This window comes from Scyliorhinus torazame, chromosome 5, assembly GCF_047496885.1.
Source record: "Scyliorhinus torazame isolate Kashiwa2021f chromosome 5, sScyTor2.1, whole genome shotgun sequence".
NCBI classification, from domain to species: domain Eukaryota; kingdom Metazoa; phylum Chordata; class Chondrichthyes; order Carcharhiniformes; family Scyliorhinidae; genus Scyliorhinus; species Scyliorhinus torazame.
In genome coordinates this window covers 287,582,173-287,605,976 of record NC_092711.1, presented here as the reverse complement: position 1 = coordinate 287,605,976, position 23,804 = coordinate 287,582,173, and the positions used below count along the sequence as shown (strand labels likewise).

The 23,804-nt window shown below is 48.5% G+C and overlaps 1 protein-coding gene across 1 annotated transcript in view; it reads right to left on the bottom strand.

Moving 5' to 3' along the window:
- amot (angiomotin) overlaps positions 1–14,697 on the bottom strand; it is a 186,424-nt gene extending 171,727 nt beyond the window's left edge. Inside the window, exon 1 of the mRNA XM_072505694.1 lies at positions 14,676–14,697. The gene's annotated coding sequence lies outside the window, so the exon portion shown is untranslated. The remainder of the gene's footprint in view (positions 1–14,675) is intronic.
- Positions 14,698–23,804: the final 9,107 nt, after the last annotated feature.

Here is a 23,804-nt window from a genome sequence, read left to right as displayed (position 1 = left end):
TTGACCGGTACGGTTTACGGGCAACATTCCCGTATCTCGATAATGTCACCATCTGCGGCCATGACCAGCAGGACCACGACACCAAACTCCAAAAATGTCTCCAGACCGCTAAAATCCTTAACCTTACATACAACAAGGATAAATGCGTGTTTAACACCGACCGACTAGTCATCCTCGGCTACGTAGTGCGCAATGGAGTTATAGGCCCCGACCCTGAACGCATGCGCCCCCTTATGGAGTTCCCCTTCCCTCACTGCTCCAAGGCCCTGAAACGTTGCCTTGGGTTTTTTAGCTACTACGCCCAGTGGGTCCCCAACTACGCGGACAAGTCCTGTCCCTCTGATCCAATCCACAGCTTTTCCCCTGTCGATAGAGGCCTGCCAGGCCTTCAGCCGCATCAAAGCAGACATTGCAAAGGCCACAATGCACGCCATCGACGAGTCCCTTCCCTTCCAAGTAGAGAGCGATGCATCCGACATAGCTCTGGCGGCCACCCTCAACCAAGCGGGCAGACCCGTGGCCTTCTTCTCTTGTACCCTCCAACCTTGCGAAATCCGCCACTCCTCAGTCGAAAAGGAGGCCCAGGCCATAGTAGAAGCTGTGCGACATTGGAGGCATTACCTGGCCAGCAGGAGATTCACTCTCCTCACGGACCAACGGTCGGTTGCTTTCATGTTTGATAATGCACAGCGGAGCAAGATAAAAAACGACAAGATCTTGCGGTGGAGGATCGAACACTCCACCTACAACTACGAGATCTTGTATCGTCCCGGGAAGCTAAACGAGCCACCTGATGCCCTGTCCCGCGGCACATGTGCCAACGCACAAGTGGACCGCCTCCGAGCCCTTCACGAGGACCTCTGCCACCCGGGGGTCACTCACTTTTTCCATTTTGCCAAGACCCGCAACCTGCCCTGCTCCATCGAGGAGGTCAGGACAGTCACCAGGGACTTCCAAATCTGCGCGGAGTGCAAACCGCACTTCTACCGGCCAGAGAAAGCGCACCTGATAAAGGCTTCCCGTCCCTTTGAATGCCTCAGTATGGACTTCAAAGGCCCCTTCCCCTCCACCGACCGCAACACGTACTTCCTGAACGTGATTGACGAGTACTCCAGATTCCCATTCGCCATCCCCTGCCCCGACATGACCGCAACCACTGTCATCACGGCCCTCCATAGTATCTTTGCACTGTTCGGGTTCCCCACTTACATACACAGTGATCGGGGGTCCTCCTTTATGAGCGACGAACTGCGTCAATTCCTGCTCAGCAAGGGCATCACCTCGAGCAGGACGACCAGTCAACAACCCCCGGGGTAACGGACAGGTAGAGAGGGAGAACGGAACGGTCTGGAAGACCGTCCTACTGGTCCTACGGTCCAGGAACCTCCCAGTCTCCCGCTGGCAAGATGTCCTCCCGGATTCCCTGCACTCCATCCGGCCACTGCTTTGTACGACCACCAATCAGGCCACTGCTTTGTACGACCACCAATCAGACACCCCATGAACGTCTCCTTGTCTTCCCTAGAAGTCCTCCACTGGGACCTCGCTCCTGACCTGGCTGGCAGCACCCGGACCCATCCTGCTCCGAAAACATGTGCGGGCGCACAAGTCGGACCCGTTGGTCGAGAGGGTCCATCTGCTCCATGCTAACACCCAGTACGCCTACGTGGCAACTCCGACGGCCGAGAAGATACGGTCTCCCTGCGGGACCTGGCGCCCGCCGGAACCCCACGCACATCCCAGCCACCAGTCCCGCCCTCCCCTCCACCGCAGCAACTTACAGGAGGATCAGTCCTTCTGCCGGCCCCGTCTACGCCCCCCCACCCACCGATGCCCCCTGCAGGCGCTCCCTTCCCAGGTCAACCGTTTTCCCCACCAGCGCCATCTCGGGTTGCCGAAGCTGCCATGGAGATCGAAGCCACGCTCCCGGAGTCACTGACGCCCGAGCCTCCACCGGAGTCACCACCGAAGCTCCGACGATCACAAAGGACGACCAGGGCCCCCGATCGACTGATTGCTTCATTTTAATTGTAAACTATAAATATAAACCATCAAATGTACATAGCTATCAGAATTGTAAATAGTTACTAAACACTGTACGGAGGTATTACGGTACCTCCATAACTTATTATACCACGTTGCCACGTTTTGTAGTTTCAGTCCACCATCCCCGCCGGACTCTTTTTTAACAGGGGGTGAATGTGGTATTATAGGTATTATGGTGCCTGATAGGCTAAAGCACCATTGGTGGAAACTGTATGCTTTCTATTGGTTAGAATGTATGATAGCTCCGCCCTGCTAGGCGGGGTATAAGAACCCGTGCCGCCCCAGCAGCCTTCATTCTGTACCTGAGCTGCTGGGGGAAACATCTAGCTTATTAAAGCCTTCAGTTGGACTACAACCTCGCTTTAGTGGTCATTGATCGTGCATCAGTGTCCAATAGTGCCCATGTGTATGCGGGGTGACATTGCCCAAGGGTGAGGGTGTGGGGGACCCACAAGCTCACTTAGAGATCAGGACACCCTTACAAAATGGCAGCCCAATCTCGAGTTCAGCTCCCCAGTGCTAAGAACAAATTCTAAGTGTGGGTTAAGCCAGTGAGAAAAAAATGACTAAGTATCATTGAGTAGCCGTGGGGAACTCGCCGGCAGAGGCGGCGCGAAACCCGCTGAAAAACCCGCCACAAATTAATTTAGAAATGTTTTGGGACAATCGCGCCCCACATATTAATCTTTTCTCAAGGCAATACGCAACACACTCCCCTTATAATGCTGTGTTCATACTGGTTCCATAAGGAATGGGACTAATTGGATAGCTCTTTCAGAGCGTTGCACAATGGACCAAATGGCCTCCTTCTATACTCAAGATTCTATGATATCGCGGCAGCTGCGAGCTGACAGATCTGCTGCAGCTCCTGATACTGAAAATACTGCACCAATTATTACAGCAGCTCATTTCCACATTAGCCAACGTCCAAAGTTTTCCATTTTCAAACAGCATCTATTTTAACCATCCAGAAAATTACTGAGCATTTTTGAGTCATTTCTTATTCATCCAGAAAACACCTTACATTCATTTAGTTAGGATTTGAGATGTTAACGTATTGGAGGACATATGGTTTGTTTAAACCATTGCTTAAAGTGGATTCAAACCAAGCGCAGATGTTAGTTTTATACTATTAGGATGAGCAGTGTGATAAGAGGCAAACATTACATGAGAAACTCCATTCTCTAATGATTATTTACTAAAGATTCTGAATGAAATGGGAGACAGAAGTGATGGAGCTGTAGGCAAACTTAGCACAGGTTACACCAGGTAGCAACAATATTCACTGTACTTTAAAATAGAAGCCACAGTTTGTAACAGTTTGATTTGTACGAGTAAAGGTTTTATTCCTGGTACATCAAAGGCTATTTGAGTACGATTGCCAAAGTGCAACAGCTAAAATGCGATGGGGAGTTATGTGGCACTTACAGGAAATGTATGCAACATATTTAATATAAATTAAGCTCAACAATATTTGTGTATGGTAAAGAAATAAAAACAAAGCTTTCTTTGTAGTACTTCCCCCTCGAGCCCTGTGGTCAAAAGAAATTAGGAAATTCCACAATATTCCACGAGGACAAAAGTGCTGATAATCTTTTTAAAATATTTTTTGTTGACACAGCTTTGCAAGATCTTTAGTACCCTCTGCTGGTCAAACTGTAGTTTTGCTGCAATCTAATCAACTATGAATGTACTGCAAACATTAAATCCTGATAATATTATGCTTCAATTTCCAGTTAATTGTTTAAATGCATTACTGTGCCTTCCATGATAAGGATCTAGTTTTGGATACTGGAAAACACAATCCAAGCCCCAAGAGCTCACTGGGTAATTACTATATGCCTTGTGAGACTGAGACACACAAATCAGGAAGGTCCCAAGTTCAGGATTATTAAAGCCTCGCTCCTGATTGCGATCTGGTGAATCCTGCTGGAAAGTATGCATGTGTGGACAAATAGCCTGCAGCCACTGTCCAGGGACATGTAGAAAAAGCGGCATGGTGCTGGAGATGTAATCGTGCATGTGGAATGCTACACAAGCAAGAATCAAAGCAAGAAGCGAGTACAAGATTCCATACTAAGGGAGCTGCATAAAGCCTTGGTGCTGATTTGAAATGAACACAGCAAAATGGTACTTTATCTGAGTTGCGGAGTCTTTGCTTAGCGACACCAAATTCCAGTCTGATTAGTTGGCTCTCCAAATATCTAAAGTAGATGTCACCTGAACAAATCTGCTGGTAGTGACTATCACTCTGCTCAGTGCAATGGTGCAGGCAAGTTGAATTTTCACACAAGGTAACTTGCAGCTACAGTAACAGGGGTAGATGGCTGCATAATGGCCAGAGATCCAGGCTAATGCACTGGATCATGGGTTCAAATCCCACCACAAAAAGCTGGTGGAATTTAAATTGAATTAATAAATCTGGAACTGAAAGCTGATCAAATGGTGACCATGAAACTATCATTGAATGTTATTAAAAAATCTATCTAGTTCACCAATGCCCTTTCGGGAGGAGGAAATCTATCATCTTTACCTGTTCTGGCCTTTACGTGACTTCAGACCCACAGCAACATATTTGACACTTATCTTCCTTCTGAAACTGTCTAGCAAGCCACTCAGTTCAAGAGCAATTCAGGATGGACAACAAACAGCAAGGAGTTTAGGAGGGAAACAGAAGGTTTCATGGTACAGGGCATGCGCTTCCCCAAATGCAGTGCCTATTGTACCCGGAACAGAACAGCATATTTAGCAAACGCTGCAATGATTGTGGCAAGAGGAATTAATTCTGCAGATTGAAATTCTTTGCCACCAGCCACATTGCAGCCGGTCAGCCCTTAGGTCAGGAGCATGAGAAAGGTGAAAGTAAATCTGGAACTCAGCCAGAGAAACCAAACTACTGAACCTCGAACAACACTCTGTGGAGTATCAACACCATCACAGAGATGGATGCGATCATCACCACCCTCAACATGACTTGCAGCAACACAAAATTGAAGGCAAAGATCATGGAGAAAAGTGTAACGTATTGCCTGGCTGAATGTTACAGGAACGCAACCCATATGCAGCATCAAACCCCAGTGCCCAGGTGGACCTCGTGGCCTGTGGCGGACGAACCATCTGCACTGAAGGAGTGGCCACTCTCCATTGCACACAGAGAATATTCAGGTTTTATATAGTTGAGCAGGATGCAAGGCCGCTGCCAAGTCTTTGGGACAGCATTACACTGAGGCTCATCCAATTTGGTCTAGAGGTACATGCTCTTCAATACCAGGCCTCTTGCCAACCCTGCAAAATTATCAATGACATCCAGGTTTGGGGTCATACTATGCAAGAACATGATGCACATCTTCATCTCATCCTTGACAGAATCAGGACCAACCAAATCTTAACCCTATTAAATCTAGATTGAGGGTCAACCAGGTTCCCTACATGGATCACTTACAGACAATGGTATGAAGTCAGATCCAAATAGGACAACGACCAAACAACAAATGGCCATTGCCTTGGACAATCACGCTTTACAACGCTTCCTTGGTATGACAAAATATCTTTCTAACTTTATTCCATTTTATAGTGAGATCACTGGACTTCTTTGTTAACTTCTCCACCAGGATGCAGAGTGGTGCTGGCAGGAGCACCACACAGCGGTCTTCAACAGACTCAAACAGATACACTCAGCCCTCCTGGTGGTACAATACTTTAACATTCAAGCACTCGTACTCATATCAGCAGATGCCTCCCAGCCTGGACTTGGCACACAGTCTGCTTCCAAAATAACAGGCCATTGGTTTTTGCATCAAGGGACCTCACTGACACGGCGACTCGTAATGCACAGATCGAAAGGGAACTCCTCTCTCCAGTATCATTCCCTCACCCCACAGTATAAATATCTCCCACTTTCTATGTTTTTTAGCTTTGACAAAGAGTCATCAGACTCAAAACGTTAGCTCTTTTCTCTCCCTACAGATGCTGCCAGACCTGCTGAGATTTTCCAGCATTAAGTGGGTCGGTGCAGACTCGATGGGCCGAATGGCCTCCTTCTGCACTGTATGTTCTGTGTTTGAACTCGACCACCTACCAAACATGACGAGTATCATCATCAAGCTCAAGAGACATTTCACTACACATCCCACAGATTCATGACAGACAATGCTCAACAATTCATCTCCACTGAATTTTGAAACTTTGCACATACAAGGGACTTTGAGCATATCACGAGCAGCTTCCTATACCCACAATCCACCAGCCTGATGGAGCAGGTGGTATGCTCAGCTAAGCATCTTCTAGAGAAATGTGCCTGGGATTACAGATTACTATGCTGTACTCCTCAGCCTGAGAAATGGACCACGACAGGGTCTGCCCAGGTCAGCACAACGTTTATTCTTCAGACACGCCAGGACCACAATTCCTACTGCCAAGGCTGTGTTGCAGCTGTTACAATCCCAGTTAGTGTTACTACTGGCGGGAAGGGATCAGAATGCAATTCTGGCTCTGAAGACCATAATATTTTACTTTAAGAAAACTTTTAAGGAGACATGTTGGGCTATGCAACAGCTTAACACATGTTTTATCCTATGTAAATAGTAATGTATTGTTAACCTGTTCAATCTGTTCTTCGTTATAAAATGATTTGTACACAGTTACTGTTCGCACACACTGTTATATCTCAGCACCACCAGTTATCCCATCTTGAACGGGAAAGTGGTCATGTGATGATGCAGCCACTTAAAGGGTCACGTAATGAGAGCGTGGGTGTTCTCTCCAGAGCACGGGCAGAGTATAAGCAAGTAGCGTTGCTCAGGCTAATGAATAAACTATTGTTTTACTAAGACCAGCTATTGGAACTCAGCATTCCTACACTGGCTTTGCCAGTGATGCCCATATCTCATGAAAAAATAAAGGAAGACGACAGAATAAGGATTAAATAAACTTGGGGCAGTTTGTCATCACATCACTTTAGCCAAATGTGTGAATTGATCTACAGCACACTGCTATGCTCAGTTCTTTCAATAATTCGGTAATCACGAGCAGACAAAACAAAAAGGAGAGAAAAACAAAGTCAATTGTGATTCTTTGTAACTTTTAAAAAGGCCTGTTTATACATAATCTTTCAGGAAACGAGGCAACAGGTTCTGAGAAAAGCGACTTTCACAAAGACATAACAATTAATTTCCGAAGAAAATATAGGGTTGTTCTATTTAAGGAGTCAAAAAAAAAAAAGCTAATATACAAAGTTCCAAAACATAGAAATTTCCCAAAGCCCAAAGATTAACGTGCACATTGTCAAAAGCCAGAGCGATTCACCCAGTTGGCCACATTAGAGGGACACCACTCCATCAGAGATTGCACGCTTGCATCAATTAAATCACTTAGTTAGCTCACGTCACTGAAAGGATGGAACCATAACCTGTGATATTTAACAAGTAACTTTAAACTTTGTTTCAAAATTTTCTTTCACAGGCAGAAAAGTAAATCCAATTATGAAACACACGAAAATAGGCTTGAAATTCTGACACCACTTAGTTCCTGCTTCCATATTCCAGCATAAATTGTACAAAATAAACTACCAGAAAACTACCAGCAATTAAATACACACACTATTTGAAAAAAATTAAAATGCAAGTATAATTTAGTGATTGGTATTATGATAGATAATTATATCAAATTTTCTCCTTTCCTGGTCTATAGATACAGGTAGCTGCATCAAACTTCTAACCCAAGTGGGAATACCTTATCACTTAATTGGTGAAGACAGCCAAATCCAATCCTATTTAACTCAACAAAAATGCATGTACTTCCTGACAGGCATCACTGGATTAAAAAGTAGAAGCAAGAACCCTGGAAAGTAGTTCCCCTGTAACGACCCCCCAAAGGGGTTTGAACCAGCTTTGTATTAGATTCCTCTCCTACACCTTGAAATACGAACACCCCGGGTTATTAGGGGCGACTCGGAATAGAGACACCAATCACGTACTTCTCTAAAAAGTTCAACAAGCAACAGAAACGATACTCCACAGTAGAGAAGGAAGCCTTTGGTTTATTACTGGCTGTCGAACACTCTGAGGCACATGTCCAAAATGGGTAGAGTGAGGCCACCGTCTAGACAAACCACAATCCGTTTATGCTAGGCTATTATGTTGGGATTTATTCTTCCAACCGTATCACATTCCTGGAAAATCGAAGGTGATTGCTGACGGCCTATCCAGAATTTATTTATTTCAATTTTTTTAAATATAAAATTTAGCATACCCAATTCATTTTTTCCAATTAAGGGACAATTTAACGTGGCCAATCCACCTACACTGCACATCTTTGGGTTGTGGGGGCGAAACCCACGCAAACGCGGGGGAGAATGTGCAAACTCCACACGGACAGTGACCCAGAGCCGGGATCGAACCTGGGACCTCGGCGCCGTGAGGCAGCAATGCTAACCATAGGGCAGCTCGGTGGCACAGTGGTTAGCATTGCTGCCTCACGGCGCCAAGGTCCCAGGTTCGATCCCGGCTCTGGGTCATTGTCTGTGTGGAGTTTGCAAATTCTCCCCCGCGTTTGCGTGGGTTTCGCCCCCACAACCCAAAGATGTGCAGTGTAGGTGGATTGGCCACGCTAAATTGTCCCTTAATTGGAAAAAAATGAATTGGGTACGCTAAATTTATTTTTAAAAAGCAATGCTAACCACTGCGCCCCCATGCTGCCCCTGCCCAGAATTTAAAGACGACCAGTTAGGACTGAGAAGATAAAATTGACCATTGCTCAGAGAATGTATGTATGCATGCATGTATGTATGTATGTATGTGTGTGTGTGTATATGTATGTATTTGTGTGTGTGTAGGTGTGTATACGCGTGTGTGTATACCTGTGTGTGTGTGTGTGTGTGTGTGTATTAGAACATAAAGTGCCAATGGAGGCCATTCGGCCCATCGAGTCTGCACTGACCCACTTAAGCCCACACTTCCACCCTATCCCCGCAACCCAATAACCCCTCCTAACCTTTTTGGACACTAAGGAAAATTTAACATGGCCAATCCAACTAACCTGCACGTCTTTGGACTGTGGGAGGAAACCGGAGCACCCGAGAGGAATCCCACGCACACACGGGGAGAACGTGCAGACTCCGCAAAGACAGTGACCCAGCGGGGAATCGAACCTGGGACACTGGCGCTGTGAAGCCACAGTGCTATCCACTTGTGCTACCGTATGTGTAGTGTTTTTTTTTTCTCCCTTCTGCATTTAAATGAGAATGAATCTCATTTTATTCCGCGAGGAGGGGAAGTGTTACGATGATGGAGAAATAAACATAGAACATATACACGGAAAAATCGGACATTAAAAAGATCTGAGTTTTGTATTTTAAAATGGACACAAATTCCGAAGGTGGCCGAGAATGTACAGTGAGCCACTGACAGGAATGGCTGCAGGGGATTTCTCAGGAAATGGAACCCCTCCCTGTTGTCAGACAAGGTACTGCTAAAAGAATCCAGACTGATTATCATCTCCGGGAGAGACGAAGGGACATACCGACCACCTCAGCTCAAAGACCCTGGATGTAATTGCCTAGAGTAGATGGACTCATCTATTCCGGTTTTCCAGTTGAGTTTTACAAAGCTAGTTGAGAGAGATCCCTGCCTGTCCTGCCAGTCTGTGAGTGTGCTAGTTTGCGTTAACCAAATCAACTAAATCAACAAACTGTGGGATAAATTAAAAATGCCAGATCCTTAAAGGGATACTGCATCAAATTAAACAGTCTCAAAGGAAACTTAAAATATTTTTTTAAATGTAACCAACGGGTTCAATAACACACCCCAGTCCCTGCAGTGCTAACCGGGCCAGTCTTTCTGCGTGTGGGTGCTGTGAGGAAAGCAGCTGGAAGGTTTCCCACTCTGAACGTGTATAATTTGTACCAGAAGCTGTGCCCCTGCTAAAAGGAAATAGCCATATTTTCAGGAATATCTAAAAACTCTGTCTCGGATTGTGGAAGTCAACCAGTCAGCAAAAAAAAAAAAAGAGCGCAGCTGGGATAAATAACTGAAATATACCACTCACAGAACACATGAATCGAAGAATAAACTACTCGCCTGCAAGAAGTCGACTGTACTGGAATCAATAACTACTCGTTGCATGTCAAGGACTCCTCCATATAACTTTGTATTTATATTTACTACTATTGGACTCAATTCTTACTTCTAATCCGTATGAATGTAGATGCATGTATTTTACCATTTCTCCTTTTGTGTAGTTAATAAACTTATCTTAACTCCAGAAAGCCTGGTTAAATTGTCTCCTTTTTAATCATAACTATTGAGTCTTAAAAAGGTATCCAAGGGAAAGGGAACCTTGTCAGATTAAACTTTCTTGCTGCCAGCAGAGGGTAACTTGAATAAAGACACAGAGCCTGTTATCCCTTCTCACCCAGGTTTGTAACAATTTAGGGTATCCCAGCACATGGTGACAAATCGAGGGATCACACCCGAATCAGCAACTTTCAGGGAACCTCACCAGGGGCTGGTAGTAACACATTAAAAATTTTGAGATTAGATTACATCCCCAAGTTTTATCAAGTGCATTGCAACACTGATTTCTTCACTAATAGTAGTTTACAAATTAACTACATTTTTTTCCATCAAAACATGTTTCCCTCTTCATTCATCCACCGAGGTAGTATTACAACTGATCTCCAGGCACGATCCCCTAATTTAACTTCCCAAGTGGGACCCCAATTTTGCTATACCCCAAGGTAAGGAGGAATTAGCTGGCTCCCCTGCTTTACTCAACCCCCACCTCGTGTAGTCTGAAAACAAACAAACAAGATGTCTCTCTCCCCAGAAATCAGGTTTCTTTGAACTCTGACCATTTCTATGTTTTAAGATATAGATCAGCAGGAGATGAGATTCGGATGTCTGCCGAGATGTGAAATGTCTCTCTTTGCACTCCCTTTTATCAGTTCTTGTTTGTCTATCACACCTTCATCTTGGGAGGCAACCTTACATTTTAGAGTAGTTTGTCCTGTTATGATCCCAGTTGGTATTGTAACTGGATGGGAAGATCCCTTAATGGAACCCTGGCTCAAAAGACCGTAACTTTCACTTGTTTTTATAAAACATGGAGGAACAGTCACAGGATCGCTAATTAGTTTTAACAAGAAAAAATATTTATTAAACATGGAGAAATTGGATTATAATACAGTACTCCTTTACTCCCCCTCCCCCCCCCCCCCCGAGCTTAACAAATACACACAGGTTTTAAGATTAACACGGATGACAAAGTACATTTGAAGCTGCAATGATCTCATTAAGTCCCTTTGATGCACACAAGATGACTGTGGACAAATACACATTCCTTTCTGAAACCACAAGTGAATGTCTGCGGCCGACTCCTCAGAATCCCCTCAGATGACTGTCGCATAAGAGTTTCCAAACTCTAATTCCCAAAACAAGTTTTAAAACCTTCTTTTATAATCATGCTTTCCATTCGTTTTTTGCATTCCAAAATCCAGTCCAGGATATTCAAATGATACTTTTAAACAAAGCTTCTGCTCCACTTTCGACAGCGAATCCAGTCCAGGATTTACATCTTTACCATTCGGATTCCTTGCTCTCAACTAACTTCCACTGTTAACACAAACTCTGATATCCAGCCAATACGGTCTTCCCAATAAATTTAAAATTTGCTTCACAGATTACTTTAGAAGCCTGTTGTAGTACTACTTTAGGAACCTATAGAAATTTCTTCTTCCTTAACAAGGACCACCGCCTGGTCCTTTGCCACTACGTCCTCCAAGTCCGCTTGGCCCTCCTATTAATTACTCTAAAATTCATTCTCAGCTTTGTCTGTAATTCCCATGAACAATATCTTGTTCTATTTCCAGGTTTCTAGGACCAACCGTCCTCGAGTTTCTCTGGAGCTTGTTTTATTACACATTGCTCTATCTTACAACTTTTCCTGCTTCAAGCAGTGCCGAGAAATATTTCCTCGCTGGCTTTCGATCCAAAACTGTTCTGACTTCCTGTTTTAAAAAAAACTAAGAACAAACATACAGGTCAGAAGGAGGCCATTCGGCCCATCGAGTCTGCACCAACCACTTAAGCCCTCACTTCCATCCTATCCTCATAACCCAATAACCCCTCCTAACTTTTTTGGACACCAAGGGCAATTTTGCATGTCCAATACACCTAACCTGCATGTCTTTGGACTGTGGGAGGAAACTGGAGCACCCAGAGGAAACCTATGCAGGCACGGGGAGAACGTGCAGACTCTGCACAGACAGTGACCCAGCGGGGAATCGAACCTGGGACGCTGGCGCTGTGAAGCCACAGTGCTATCTGTCATGATATTTAGGTAAACATCATAGCACAAACATACATACATATTGATGGACAGATCAACGGACCAATCAACACACACACACCACAGCCAATCACAGGCAAGAGCATACACAGTACAAAACAGGGAACACGACACTTCCTGGGCATTCCAGCAGGAGACAGCTCAGGGCACAGAGCTCATAGCAAGTATTAGGATTAGGTCCACAGATTCTAGGGTTATGATCGAACCTCAGTAACCAGTTTACCACTGTAAATAAATGTTAGCAATAAAACTGAGTTGTACTATTCGCAACCGTGTTGGTTCGTCTGTGTAGCAGAGTACCCAACATATCACTATCCACTTGTACTACTGTGCTGCCCCAGTATTTTTTAGGTATTTTTTAATCCTTACAAAGCCCTTGTTGCTAAGCAATGAATTATCCTTCTCTCGGCTTTTTATTTATTTTTCACACTTTAATCCTCTTCAAGCACAATAGAATCCCAGTTGGAATTGAAACCCAACCCCCACATTGGTCTCCTGAGTTCGTACAGAGAAGGAGAATCAAAATGGCAGTTTATTTTCAACAAGAAAATTCCCGCAACACAGCATATAGCACATAGGTCCCAACTGGGGCTATCGATCACACCGGTCCCAATTCGGGCCGGCTTTTAATGTTTAATTCTATGATCCACAGCTGATGGGCCTCCGCCCATTAGCAAGGAAGCTTGTATTCCACACACCCATGGGGAGATCAATTGGGTCGTCCCAGTGGGTCTTGTAAGGGCTATTATACGGACATAAAAACACCTTTGCCCAGCATGAATCTAACCATTGATCCCTTCCAGGCACAGAAACAATAACTTAAGCTGACCTAAAACTATACCTTATTCCTTATGTTTACCCATACAAATATAAATCATTTAAAAACCACTTACGTTTTTCTAACATTTCCATCTCATTTCAAGATCCAAAATTTCAGTTAAAGATTGTGAAAAGCCATTTTTCAAAAAAAAATGAAGAGCTCTAACTTCATAATAATAGAAAACCAAAAGCTAGCCCACCCTCAGACTTCTCCTCATGATAAAGGAACCACGGAGTACCTTTAAGTGAAGAAAACTTACAAATTCGAGTGGTGTGGAGTGTTTATTCTGGCTTTTTCCAAAGCATAAATAAAAGGCTTAGTTTAACATACTGTGTTGTACACACATAGGCTTACAAAAAGATCAAGATCCATTTTATAAATAATAGTATAGTTATAGTGGCTCCATGGTAATTTTGAAAGTAACTTTCATAGAATTTACAGTGCAGACGGAGATCATTCAGCCCATCGAGTCTGCACCAGCCTTTCGAGAGAGCACCCCACTTAAGACCACACATCAACCCGATCCCCATAACCTCACCTAACCTTTTTGGACACAAAGGACAATTTAGCATGGCCAATCCACTCAACCTGCACACCTTTAGATCGTGGGAGGAAACCCACGCAGACACAGGGAGAACATGCAGACTCCGCACAGACCCAAGCCGGGAATCAAATCTAGGACCCTGGAGCTGTGAAGCAACGGTGCTAACCACTGTGCTACCATGCCGCCTAGGGCGTCTGGAAGCCAAGTGAGTTCAAGTAAAACAGTTGAACGGGAGTTGGTGCTGAACTAGAGAGGAGAAGCTGTATATTAAATGTATTGAAATCTACAAAGTAATAGGAGGCTGGTCAAGAAAGCATTTGAATAATTGGGCCTGGACAAAGGCACCAAACATGGGTTCCAGCATCAGACAAGCCAAGCAGAAACTGAGACAGGATATATTACTGGTGAAGTAATAAGACAAAGGATGATTTTGGATGTCCCTTCACAACTCGCTTGAAAGTCAGAGAAGTGGCAAGAATGCATTTCACCAAATGTATTTCTTATTCTTTCTACAGGATGCACAGCAACAACTCGCCAAGGCTGCTATGGCAACACCTCCAAACCCAGCCACCTCTGCCACCGAGAAAGGCAAGGGCAGCAGGTGAATAGGAATAACATCCCTACAAGTCGTATCATCCTAACATGGACATATGCTCTTCCTTCAATATTAGGTGAAGATTATGGAGCACTCTAATTGTAGTTAGATACAGCACAAACATCGTTCAAACAACTTATTCATTGCAAGTTCCTAATCCTTTTCCGTGTTTGTACAATTTAAATTAACCCCGTTCTTTGTCACCAGGTGTTTAGCCAGTAAAGAGGCAGTTCCATGCCAAAAAAAAATGTAGTGGCATTTCTAAATCTGCATGTTCATGAGCATTTTCCCCTTCTAAAAAAAAGTTATTAAAATATATCGCATACCTTTCTGTGCGATGCTCTGCTTCATTGCCAATCCCAAACGCAGGTAAGAAAAGAAACCTTAACCTGTTGCATTCACCTGATACACAGAGCCTCTCTCCGCCTGCGCGGGGCGGTGCAGCTCGGGAGCTGTAGTCATTTGGTGATGATTCTTCCTTCTTGCCTCCCAGGTCCGGCCCGGCTGGACTACAACTTCCAACAGGCTTCCCGCGCCACCTGGCGAGGGCGCTTTTGCTTGTTCCGCTGCTGAAGGAGCAAAGCGCACAGGTGACACTGAGGAACAACACCCCCGCACCCCCCTCTCCTCCTCCTCTTCCTCTCCCTCCCCGAAAAACACATTGAGACTGTGCAATCAACCCATATGAATTTAAAAGCAATCTTAAAAACCCTTAGATTTGACACAAATAAACCTCTCTCTCTATTAGGCAGTCCCTCAGAGTCAAGGATGACTTAAAAGTAAGTTCTGAGGAGCTCGGGTCGCCATGCTTGGCTCCGGCTGACTCTGAAAAGGATGCTTTTCCTCCACTTCAGGCAGTCTTGGGCCAGATGTCAGTGAGGATGTTGCACGTTTTCCAAGGAGGCTTTGAGGGTGTCCTTGAAGCTTTTCCCCTGCCCTCTGGGAGAACCCGAACATTGATCCTCTTAAGGCAAACTTTATTTTCTCAAGGCTGAGAAACCCAGCCATGTAACTGACCCAGGTCTCTACACTTGGGGCTTTGAGTCCCTCCACAATAACAGGATCCGTCTCCAGGCTACCAGGGAGGCAAAGGCCAGAACATTGGTCTCTTTCACTCCCTGAACTCCCGAGTCTTCCGACACTCCAAAGATCGCCACCTCTGGACTCGGCACCACCCGTGTTCCCAGCACCTTGGACATTGCCCTGGCAACCCCGGCCAGAACTCTTCCAGCGTCGGGCACGCCCAAAACATGTGGACATAGTTTGCTGGGCTCCCCGCACACCTCGCACATCTGTCTTCTACCCCGAAAAACTTGCTCATCCTCATCGCCGTCATGTGTGCCCGGTGAACCACTTTAAACTGTATGAGACTGAGCCTGGCACATGATGAGGAGGAATTGACCCTACTTAGGGCTTCAGCCCATAGTCCCGGCTCTAACTCCCTTCCTAACTCCTCCTCCCACTTGCCTTTAAGCTCCTCCACCGGGGCTTCCTCCGCCTGGTAGATATCCAACACCTTCCCCTCCCCCACCCAGGTACCAGACACTACTCTGTCTTGTATCCCCCATGGCGGCAGCAGCGGGAAGGCCACCACCTGGTTCCTCAGGAAGGCTCGCACTTGTAAATACCTAAAGCCATTCGCTGGCGGTAATTTAAACTTGTCCTCCAGCGCCTGCAGGCTGGGAAAGCACCCATCTATAAACAGGTCACACATCCTTCTAATACCCACCCTCTGCCAGCTCTGGAACCCGCCATCCTACTCGGCAGGAACCTGTGGTTATTACATACCGGGGACCACCACCGGACTTGTGGAGTAGCGGGCCGGCGAGAACGGCAGTGGCGCCGCTACCAGCGCTCCCAAACTGTTGCCTTTGCATGATACCACCTCCAACCATTCCCATGCCGACCCCTCCCCCAATACCCAATTCCTGATCATGGCAATGTTGGCCACCCAGTAGTAGTTACAAAGGTTCGGCAGCGCCAGCCCACCCTCCCCCAACTGCGTTCCAGCAGCACTCTCTTGACTCGCCCACACAAATCCCGAGATTATCTTATTAACCCGCTTGAAAAAGGCCTTAGGGATGAAGATGGGAAGGCACTGGAATACAAATAAGAACCTGGGGAGGACCGTCATTTTCATGGTCTGTACCCTCCCCGCCAGTGACAGCGGGAGCATGTCCCATCTTTTAAAGTCCCCTTCCATTTGTTCCACCAGCCGGGTCAGATTAAGTTTATGCAACAAATTCCACTTCCGGGCCACCTGTATACCCAGGTAGCGAAAGCTCTTCTCTACCCTCCTCAGCGGCAGCTCCCTCAGTCTCTTCTCCTGCCCTTTAGCCTGGCTCACAAACAGCTCGCTCTTCCCCACGTTCAATTTATACCCCGGGAAAGTGCCAAATTCCCTTAAGATCCACATGACCTCCCCCATCCCCTCCAGTGGGTCCAAAATATACAGGAGATCATTTGCATAGAGCGAAACCCCATGCTCCACCCCCTCCCCCCCCCCCCCCCCTCGGACCAGCCCCTGCCAGTTCCTTGAAGCTCTCAGTGCGATGGGCAGCGACTCAATGGCGAGAGCAAATAATAACGGGGTAAGGGGACACCCTTGCCTCGTACCCCGGTGCAATTTAAAATACTCCAACCTAAGCCAGTTCGTGCCCACGCATGCCACAGGCGCCTGGTACAGCATTATTTTGACATTTTTATCCGCCACTTACTCTACTGCCTCAGCCAAAACAGAGCGCAAGACTTTAAACCCCCCTCAAATCTTTTGATCTGCGAGGCTTCGATTCACTTTCAAAGAGAAATAGCTTTTAGTTGGCTGTAACTGACAGTGTAATGGCATCCAGTCAGGTGTCTGGATTGTTTATTTTCATTTCCTTTCACTCATGAATGCGTGGGGCTGTCAGGTCACCCTGACTGGGGCAGGATTTGTGTTGTGTGTGTGTGGGGGGGGGGTGTCAATCGCTGGACGCTGATAGTTGCTGTCCGCTCAATATGGCGGCACGATAGCAAGATTCGGAACGGAATCCCCGAAGCTCCCCACCACACATAAATGTGCATTCCAAGAGAGACTGATTTCCTCCTGGGCACCGTTCCTAGCGCCACAACGGACCAAGAGTGATTCCACGCTACCAAATGGAGAATCCTGACCCAAGGTATGGGCAGCAGAGGCTAGTTCTGTTACTTCACAGCGCCAGGGACCCGAGTTCAATTCCCGGCTTGGGTCACTGTCTGTGCAGAGTCTGCACGTTCTCCCTGTGTCTGCATAGGTTTCCTCCCACAAGTCCCGAAAGACGCGCTGTTAGGTTATTTGGACATTCTGAATTCTCCCTGTGTACCCAAACAGGCGCGACTAGCAGCTTTTCACAGTAACCTTGCTGCAGTGTTAATATAAGCCTACTCATTTCCGGTTGCGGCTATGCCTGGGTAGGTCAAACGGTCGGCAGCTCCCGCCGAGAACTGACTTTTGGGCCCTTTTAAGGAGCTCCAGCAGCACTTGGATGATGATTCCCGGTGTGGGAAGGAAGCAGTGAGGTTCCCCCAGCACTGTATGGAGTGGACCAGGAGCGGAGCGGTCAAAAATGTGGCACTGGAGAAGAGAGGAGAACGGGCGCAATAAAGCAAGATGGCGGCGGGCGGGTACCAGGCAGCATGGGCTCAGTGGTCTCGGGAGCAGCAGGAGTTTTTGAGAAGCTGCTTTGCGGAATTGAAGGCAGAGATGTTGGCCCTATGAAGGCGTCGATTGAAAGGCTGGTGGAGACCCAGAAGATGCAGGGGACTGCGATAAAGGAGGTGCAGCAAAAGGCCTTTGATAATGAGGATGAGGTCCTGGGCCTGGCTGTCAAAGTGGAAGCGCACGAAGCGCTGCATAAAAAATGGCAGGAGAAGTTCGAGGATCTGGAGAATAGGTCGAAGAGGAAGAACCTCCGGATTCTGGGCCTCCCAGAGGCCGTGGAGGGGTCGGACACTGGGGCGTATGTGGCTACGATGCGGAGTACGCTGATGGGCGTGGGAGCCTTCCCGAGGCCCTTGGAGCTGGATGGGGCGCACGGAGTCCTGGCGAGGAGGCCGAGGGCGAATGAGCCACCAAGGGCCGTGGTGGTGAAGTTCCACCGCTTCACCGACAGGGAGTGTGTCCTGCGATGGGCGAAGGAGCGGAGCAGTAGGTGGGAGAATGCCGAAATCCGCATGTATCAGGACTGGAATGCAGAGCTGGCCAAGAAGCGGGCAGAGTTCAACCGGGCCAAGGCGGTTCTCCATGGAAAGGCGGTGAAGTTCGGGCTGTTACAGCCGGCGCGGCTGTGGGTCACGTATCAGAACCGTCACCACTATTTTGATACACCGGATGAGGCTTGGACCTGTATCAAAAATGAGAAGTTGGACTCAAATTAGTGGTTTGTAGCATGTTATGGGGGATGCTGGGGAGTGGGAGATGTTTTTTCTTTATGTGGGCTTGTTTGGGGGGAGTTGTCCCCCGTGTTTTCTTGGGGTTTTGTGGGCCTGTGGCCCTGGGCCTTCGGGGATTGGGGCGAGGCTGCAGGTGGAAGGAGCTGCGCCACAGGGGGCGGTGTCAGCCCAGGCAGGGAGCGCGGGCTTTTTCCCGCGAAAAGAGGGGACGGGGCCCGAGGCTGGGGGTGATACTGGCTTGGTGTCCACATTGGTGCATAGCGGGGGTAGAGGGGAGGACTTTGGCCACCCCACTTTAGTGGGGGGAGGGCTGGAGACTTAGAGAGGGAATCCATTAGGGGGATCGGAGGCAGAGGCAGGAGCGGCCGGGGTCAGCAGGAGTCAGCTGACTTACGGGAGTGCAATGGGGGGAGCAGGGAGGTTATGCATTTGCTTGGCCCGGGGTGGGGGGGACTGGGTTGCTGCTGTGCTGACTGAGGGGGAGTTGAAGGTAAGAGGGAGAGTCGGGGCGGGGAGCCTCCGCCTGGGGGGCTGGAGTGTGTGAGAGGTGCGGGCACGTGGCTGGCCTAAAAAAGATGGCTAGTCGGCAGGGGGGGGGGGGGGGGGGTAATCCGGCTGATCACGTGGAACGCGAGAGGCTTGAATGGGCCGGTCAAGAGGGCCCGGGTGTTTGCGCACTTAAAGGGGCTAAGTGCAGGCGTAGCCATGTTACAGGAGACGCACCTGAAGACTGTGGATCAGACCAGGCTGAGGAAGGGATGGGTGGGCAGGTTTTTCTCTCTGGGCTGGACGTGAAAAACAGGAGGGGTCGAAATCCTGGTAAGTGGGTGGCTTTTGAGGCGGTGGGTATTGTGGCAAATAAAGGGGGTCGATATGTGATGGTGAGTGACAGGCTGCAGGGGGCCCGGGTGGTGCTAGTGAATGCGTATGCCCCAAACTGGGACGATGCAGGGTTCATGAAGCGGATGTTGAGTCAGATCCCGGATCTGGAGGCAGGTAATCTGATAATGGGGGGGGGGGGGGGGGGTACTTCAACACGGTGCTGGACCCGGCCCTAGATCGGTCTAGGTCGAGGTCGGGTAAGAGGCCAGCAGCGGCCAAGGTCCTGAGGGGGGTTTATGGATCAGATGGGGGGAGTGGATCCGTGGAGGTTTGCGAGGCCAAGGGCAAGGGTGTTCTCCTTCTTCTCCCATGTGCACAAGGCCTGCTCGCGAATAGACTTTTTTGTGATAAGCAGGGCACTGATCCAGAGAGTGGAGGGGGCGGAGTATTCAGCCATTGCAATGTCAGATCACGCCCGGCACTGGGTGGAGCTGGAGTTGGGGGGAGGAGAGGGGCCCGTTGTGGCGAATGGATGTGGAACTGCTGGCAGACGAGGAGGTTTGTGGGCAGGTTCAGGGGTGCATCCAAAGATATGTGGAGGCCAATGATAATGGGGAGGTGTCGGTGAGTGCGGTCTGGGAGGCGCTGAAAGCAGTGGTCATGGGGGAACTAATTTCAATCTGGGCTCACAGGGAGGGGATGGAGAGGGAGAGATTGGTGGGGGAGATACTGAGGGTGGATAGGAGATACGCGGAATACGCCGAAGAGGGTCTGCTGAGGGAGCACCGGAGCCTCCAAACGGAGTTTGACTTGCTGACCACGGGGAAAGCTGAGGCCCAGTGGAGGAGGGTACAGGGAGCAGTGTATGAGTATGGGGAGAAGGCGAGTTGGATGTTGGCACATCAGTGGCAGAGGAGGGAGGCGGCTAGGGAGATTGGGGGAGTAGAAATAATGGGGGGAACACGGTGCGGAGTCCAACTAAAATAAACAAGGTCTTTAGGGACTTTCATGGTAAGTTGTACAAGTCAGAACCCCCAGAGGGGGGTGGGGGGGGGGGGGGTAGCGGTTGCGGCAGGGAGGGTAGAGGGTTTGGGAGCCCCGATCGAGATGGAGGAGCTAGTTAAGGGGTTGGGGAGTATGCAGAGGCGGGCAAGGCCCCGGGGCCGGATGGGTTCCCGGTTGAGTTCTACAGGAAGTTCTCGGAGCTGTTGGGCCCGTTGTTGCTGAGAACCTTTAATGAGGCGAAGGAAAAGGGAATCCCTCCCCCGACGATGTCACAGGCTTTGATCTCGCTTATCCTCAAGCGGGATAAGGACCCGCTGCAGTGTGGCTCTTATAGGCCGATTTCGCTCCTCAATGTGGACGCCAAGCGGTTGGCAAAAATTTTGGCCACCAGGATTGAGGATTGTGTCCCGGGAGTGATACACGAGGACCACACGGGGTTTGTGAAGGGCAGGCAGCTGAACACAAGCGTGCGGAGGCTCCTGAATGTGATTATGATGCCCTCGGAGGGGGGGGGAGATGCAGAAGTGGTAGCGGCAATGGACGCGGAGAAGGCCTTTGACCGGGTGGAGTGGGAGCACCTGTGGGAGGTGTTAAGCAGATTTGGGTTCGGGGAGTTCATAGGGTGGGTTTAATTGCTGTACGGTGGCGAGTGCATCAACGAACCGGCTGCAGTCAGGGTATTTTAGGTTGTACCGTGGAATGAGGCAGGTGTGCCCTTTGTCCCCCCTGCTCTTTGCCCTGGCGATTGAGCCGCTGGCCATGGCATTGTGGGAGTCCAGAAGCTGGAGGAGGTTGGGGGGGGGGGGGGGGGGGGGTTGGAGGAGCACCGTGTCTCACTATATGCGGATGACCTGCTGCTGTATATTGCGGATCCGGTGGAGGGGATGGGGGAGGTCATGCACACCCTTAGGGAGTTTGGAGACCTCTCGAGATACAAGCTCAACGTGGGGAAGAGCAAGCGAGGGGCCAGGAAGAGGTTGGTGGAGCTACCACTCAAGATGGTGGAGAGGAGTTTTCGGTATTTGGGTGACCAGGTGGCTAAGAGTTGGGGGGTCATGCATAAGCTCAATCTGGCACAGCTGGTGGACCAGATGGAGAACTTCAGGAGGTGGGACATGTTGCCACTCTCCCTGGCGGGTAGGGTGCAGTCCGTTAAGATGACAGTCCTCCCCAGGTTCCTGTTCGTCTTTCAGTGCCTGCCCATTCTCATCCCCAAGGCCTTCTTTAAACGGGTAAACAGGAGCATTATGGAATTTGTGGGCAAATAAGACCCCGAAGGTTAAGAGGCTGTTCTTGGAGCGCAGTCGGGGGCGGGGGGGTTGGCGCTGCCGAACCTGTGCAGCTATTACTGGGCAGCGAATGTGTCTATGATTCGGAAGTGGGTAATGGAGGGAGAGGGGACAGGGTGGAAAAGGTTAGAGGCGGTGTCCTGTATAGGTACCAGCCTGGGGGCACTGGTGACGGCACCGCTGCCGCGGAATACCACTGGTCCGGTGGTGGTGGCAACATTGAGGGTTTGGGGGCAGTGGAGACAGCAGAGGGGGGGAGGTAGAGACCTCAGTCTGGGCTCCGATACAGGACAACCATAGGTTCGTTCCAGGTTGGATAGATGGTGGGTTCCTAAGCTGGCACCGGGCAGGAATTAAAAAGATGGGGGATTTATTAATCGATGGGACTTTTGCCAGTCTGAGGGCGCTGGAGGAGAAATTTGGGTTACCTCCGTGAAATACCTTTAGGTATATGCAGGTTCGGGCGTTCGTGAGAAAGCAGGTAGAGGAATACCCGCTGCTGCCTGCCCGAAGGATACAGGACAGGGTGGTTTCGGGCATGTGGGTCGGGGAGGGTAAGATGTCAGAGATACACCAGGAGCTGCAGGAGGCGGATGAAGCCCTGGTGGAGGAGCTGAAGGGCAAGTGGGAGGAGCTGGGTAAGGGCCTGTGGGCTGATGCCCTGGGCAGGGTCAATTCCTCCTCATCTTGCACCAGGCTCAGCCTGATCCAGTTTAAAGTGGTGCACAGGGCACATATGACAGGGGCGAGGATGAGTAAGTTTTTTGGGGTGGAGGACAGGTGTGTGAGGTGTTCGGGGAGCCCCGCAAACCACGCCCATATGTTTTGGGCATGCCCGGCCCTTACAGAATTTTGGAAGGGCTTTGCAAAGGCTATGTCCAAGGTCTTGGACACTCGGGTAAAACCGAGCTGGGGGATAGCGATATTTGGGGTATCGGACGTTCCGGGAGTTCAGGAGTCAAAAGAGGCCGGAGTTCTAGCCTTTGCCTCCTTGATAGCCCAGAGAAGGCTCTTGTTAATTGGAGGGACGCGAAGCCCCCAAGCGTAGAGGCTTGGGTCAACATGGCGGGGTTTCTTAGGTTGGAGAAGATAAAGTTTGCCTTGCGAGGGTCCTTCGGGCGTTGGCAACCATTCCTTGACTTTCTCGCGGAACGTTAGGTGGAGGTCAGCAGCAACCTGGGGGGCAGGCTGATCTCTTTTTTGTAAGGGGCGCATGCCCCATTTCGCTTTGGGATGGGTGTTAAATTGTTAATCGTTTAGAGGGGTAAGTTGTTTTGTTTTGTTGGCATAGTGCCCTGTTTTCTTAGTATTATTTTCCTTTTTGGAGTGTTTTGTAAAAATTGAGAAACCTTGAATAAGAACATTTTTAAAAAATGTAAGCCTACTAGTGACATAAAGATTATTATAAAAATAAGGTACCAAGGTGCATTTACAGGGCAATTCACACCCCTCCTGTCCTTGTGCCATATCTTGACTCAACCTCAGTTAACGTACTGAGTATTTTAGTCTTCTCACGATGGGTGATAAAGGCTTTCGAAAGGGCTAAAAACTTACTTCCCAGTTTAAAACATACTGGATATGTTCAAAGACTGGACCTCCATAGAGAGCAAAGACTTGTGGGTGACTTGATTGAGGTTTGTAACATTATATAGTTCCTGCATCATGTTTGTTTATCTGAAGAGAGTTGTAAGAATGGCCGCTGGTCCTTCTAAGTCAAACAAGCATGGAACGGAGTTGAACAGTTGGAAGTTCTTCTCTTGGAGTGGGGTGGGTGGGGTGTTGTTGGAGAAAAAAATTCCAATTCTTTTCATCTAAATTAGCCTGGGTTTTCACATATTTCTAACTACTCCTCAATCCCATGTGATGAGATGTATTGTGATGCAAGGCATTACAACTGGATGAACCTACCTTTCCCTCCCTATCATTTCC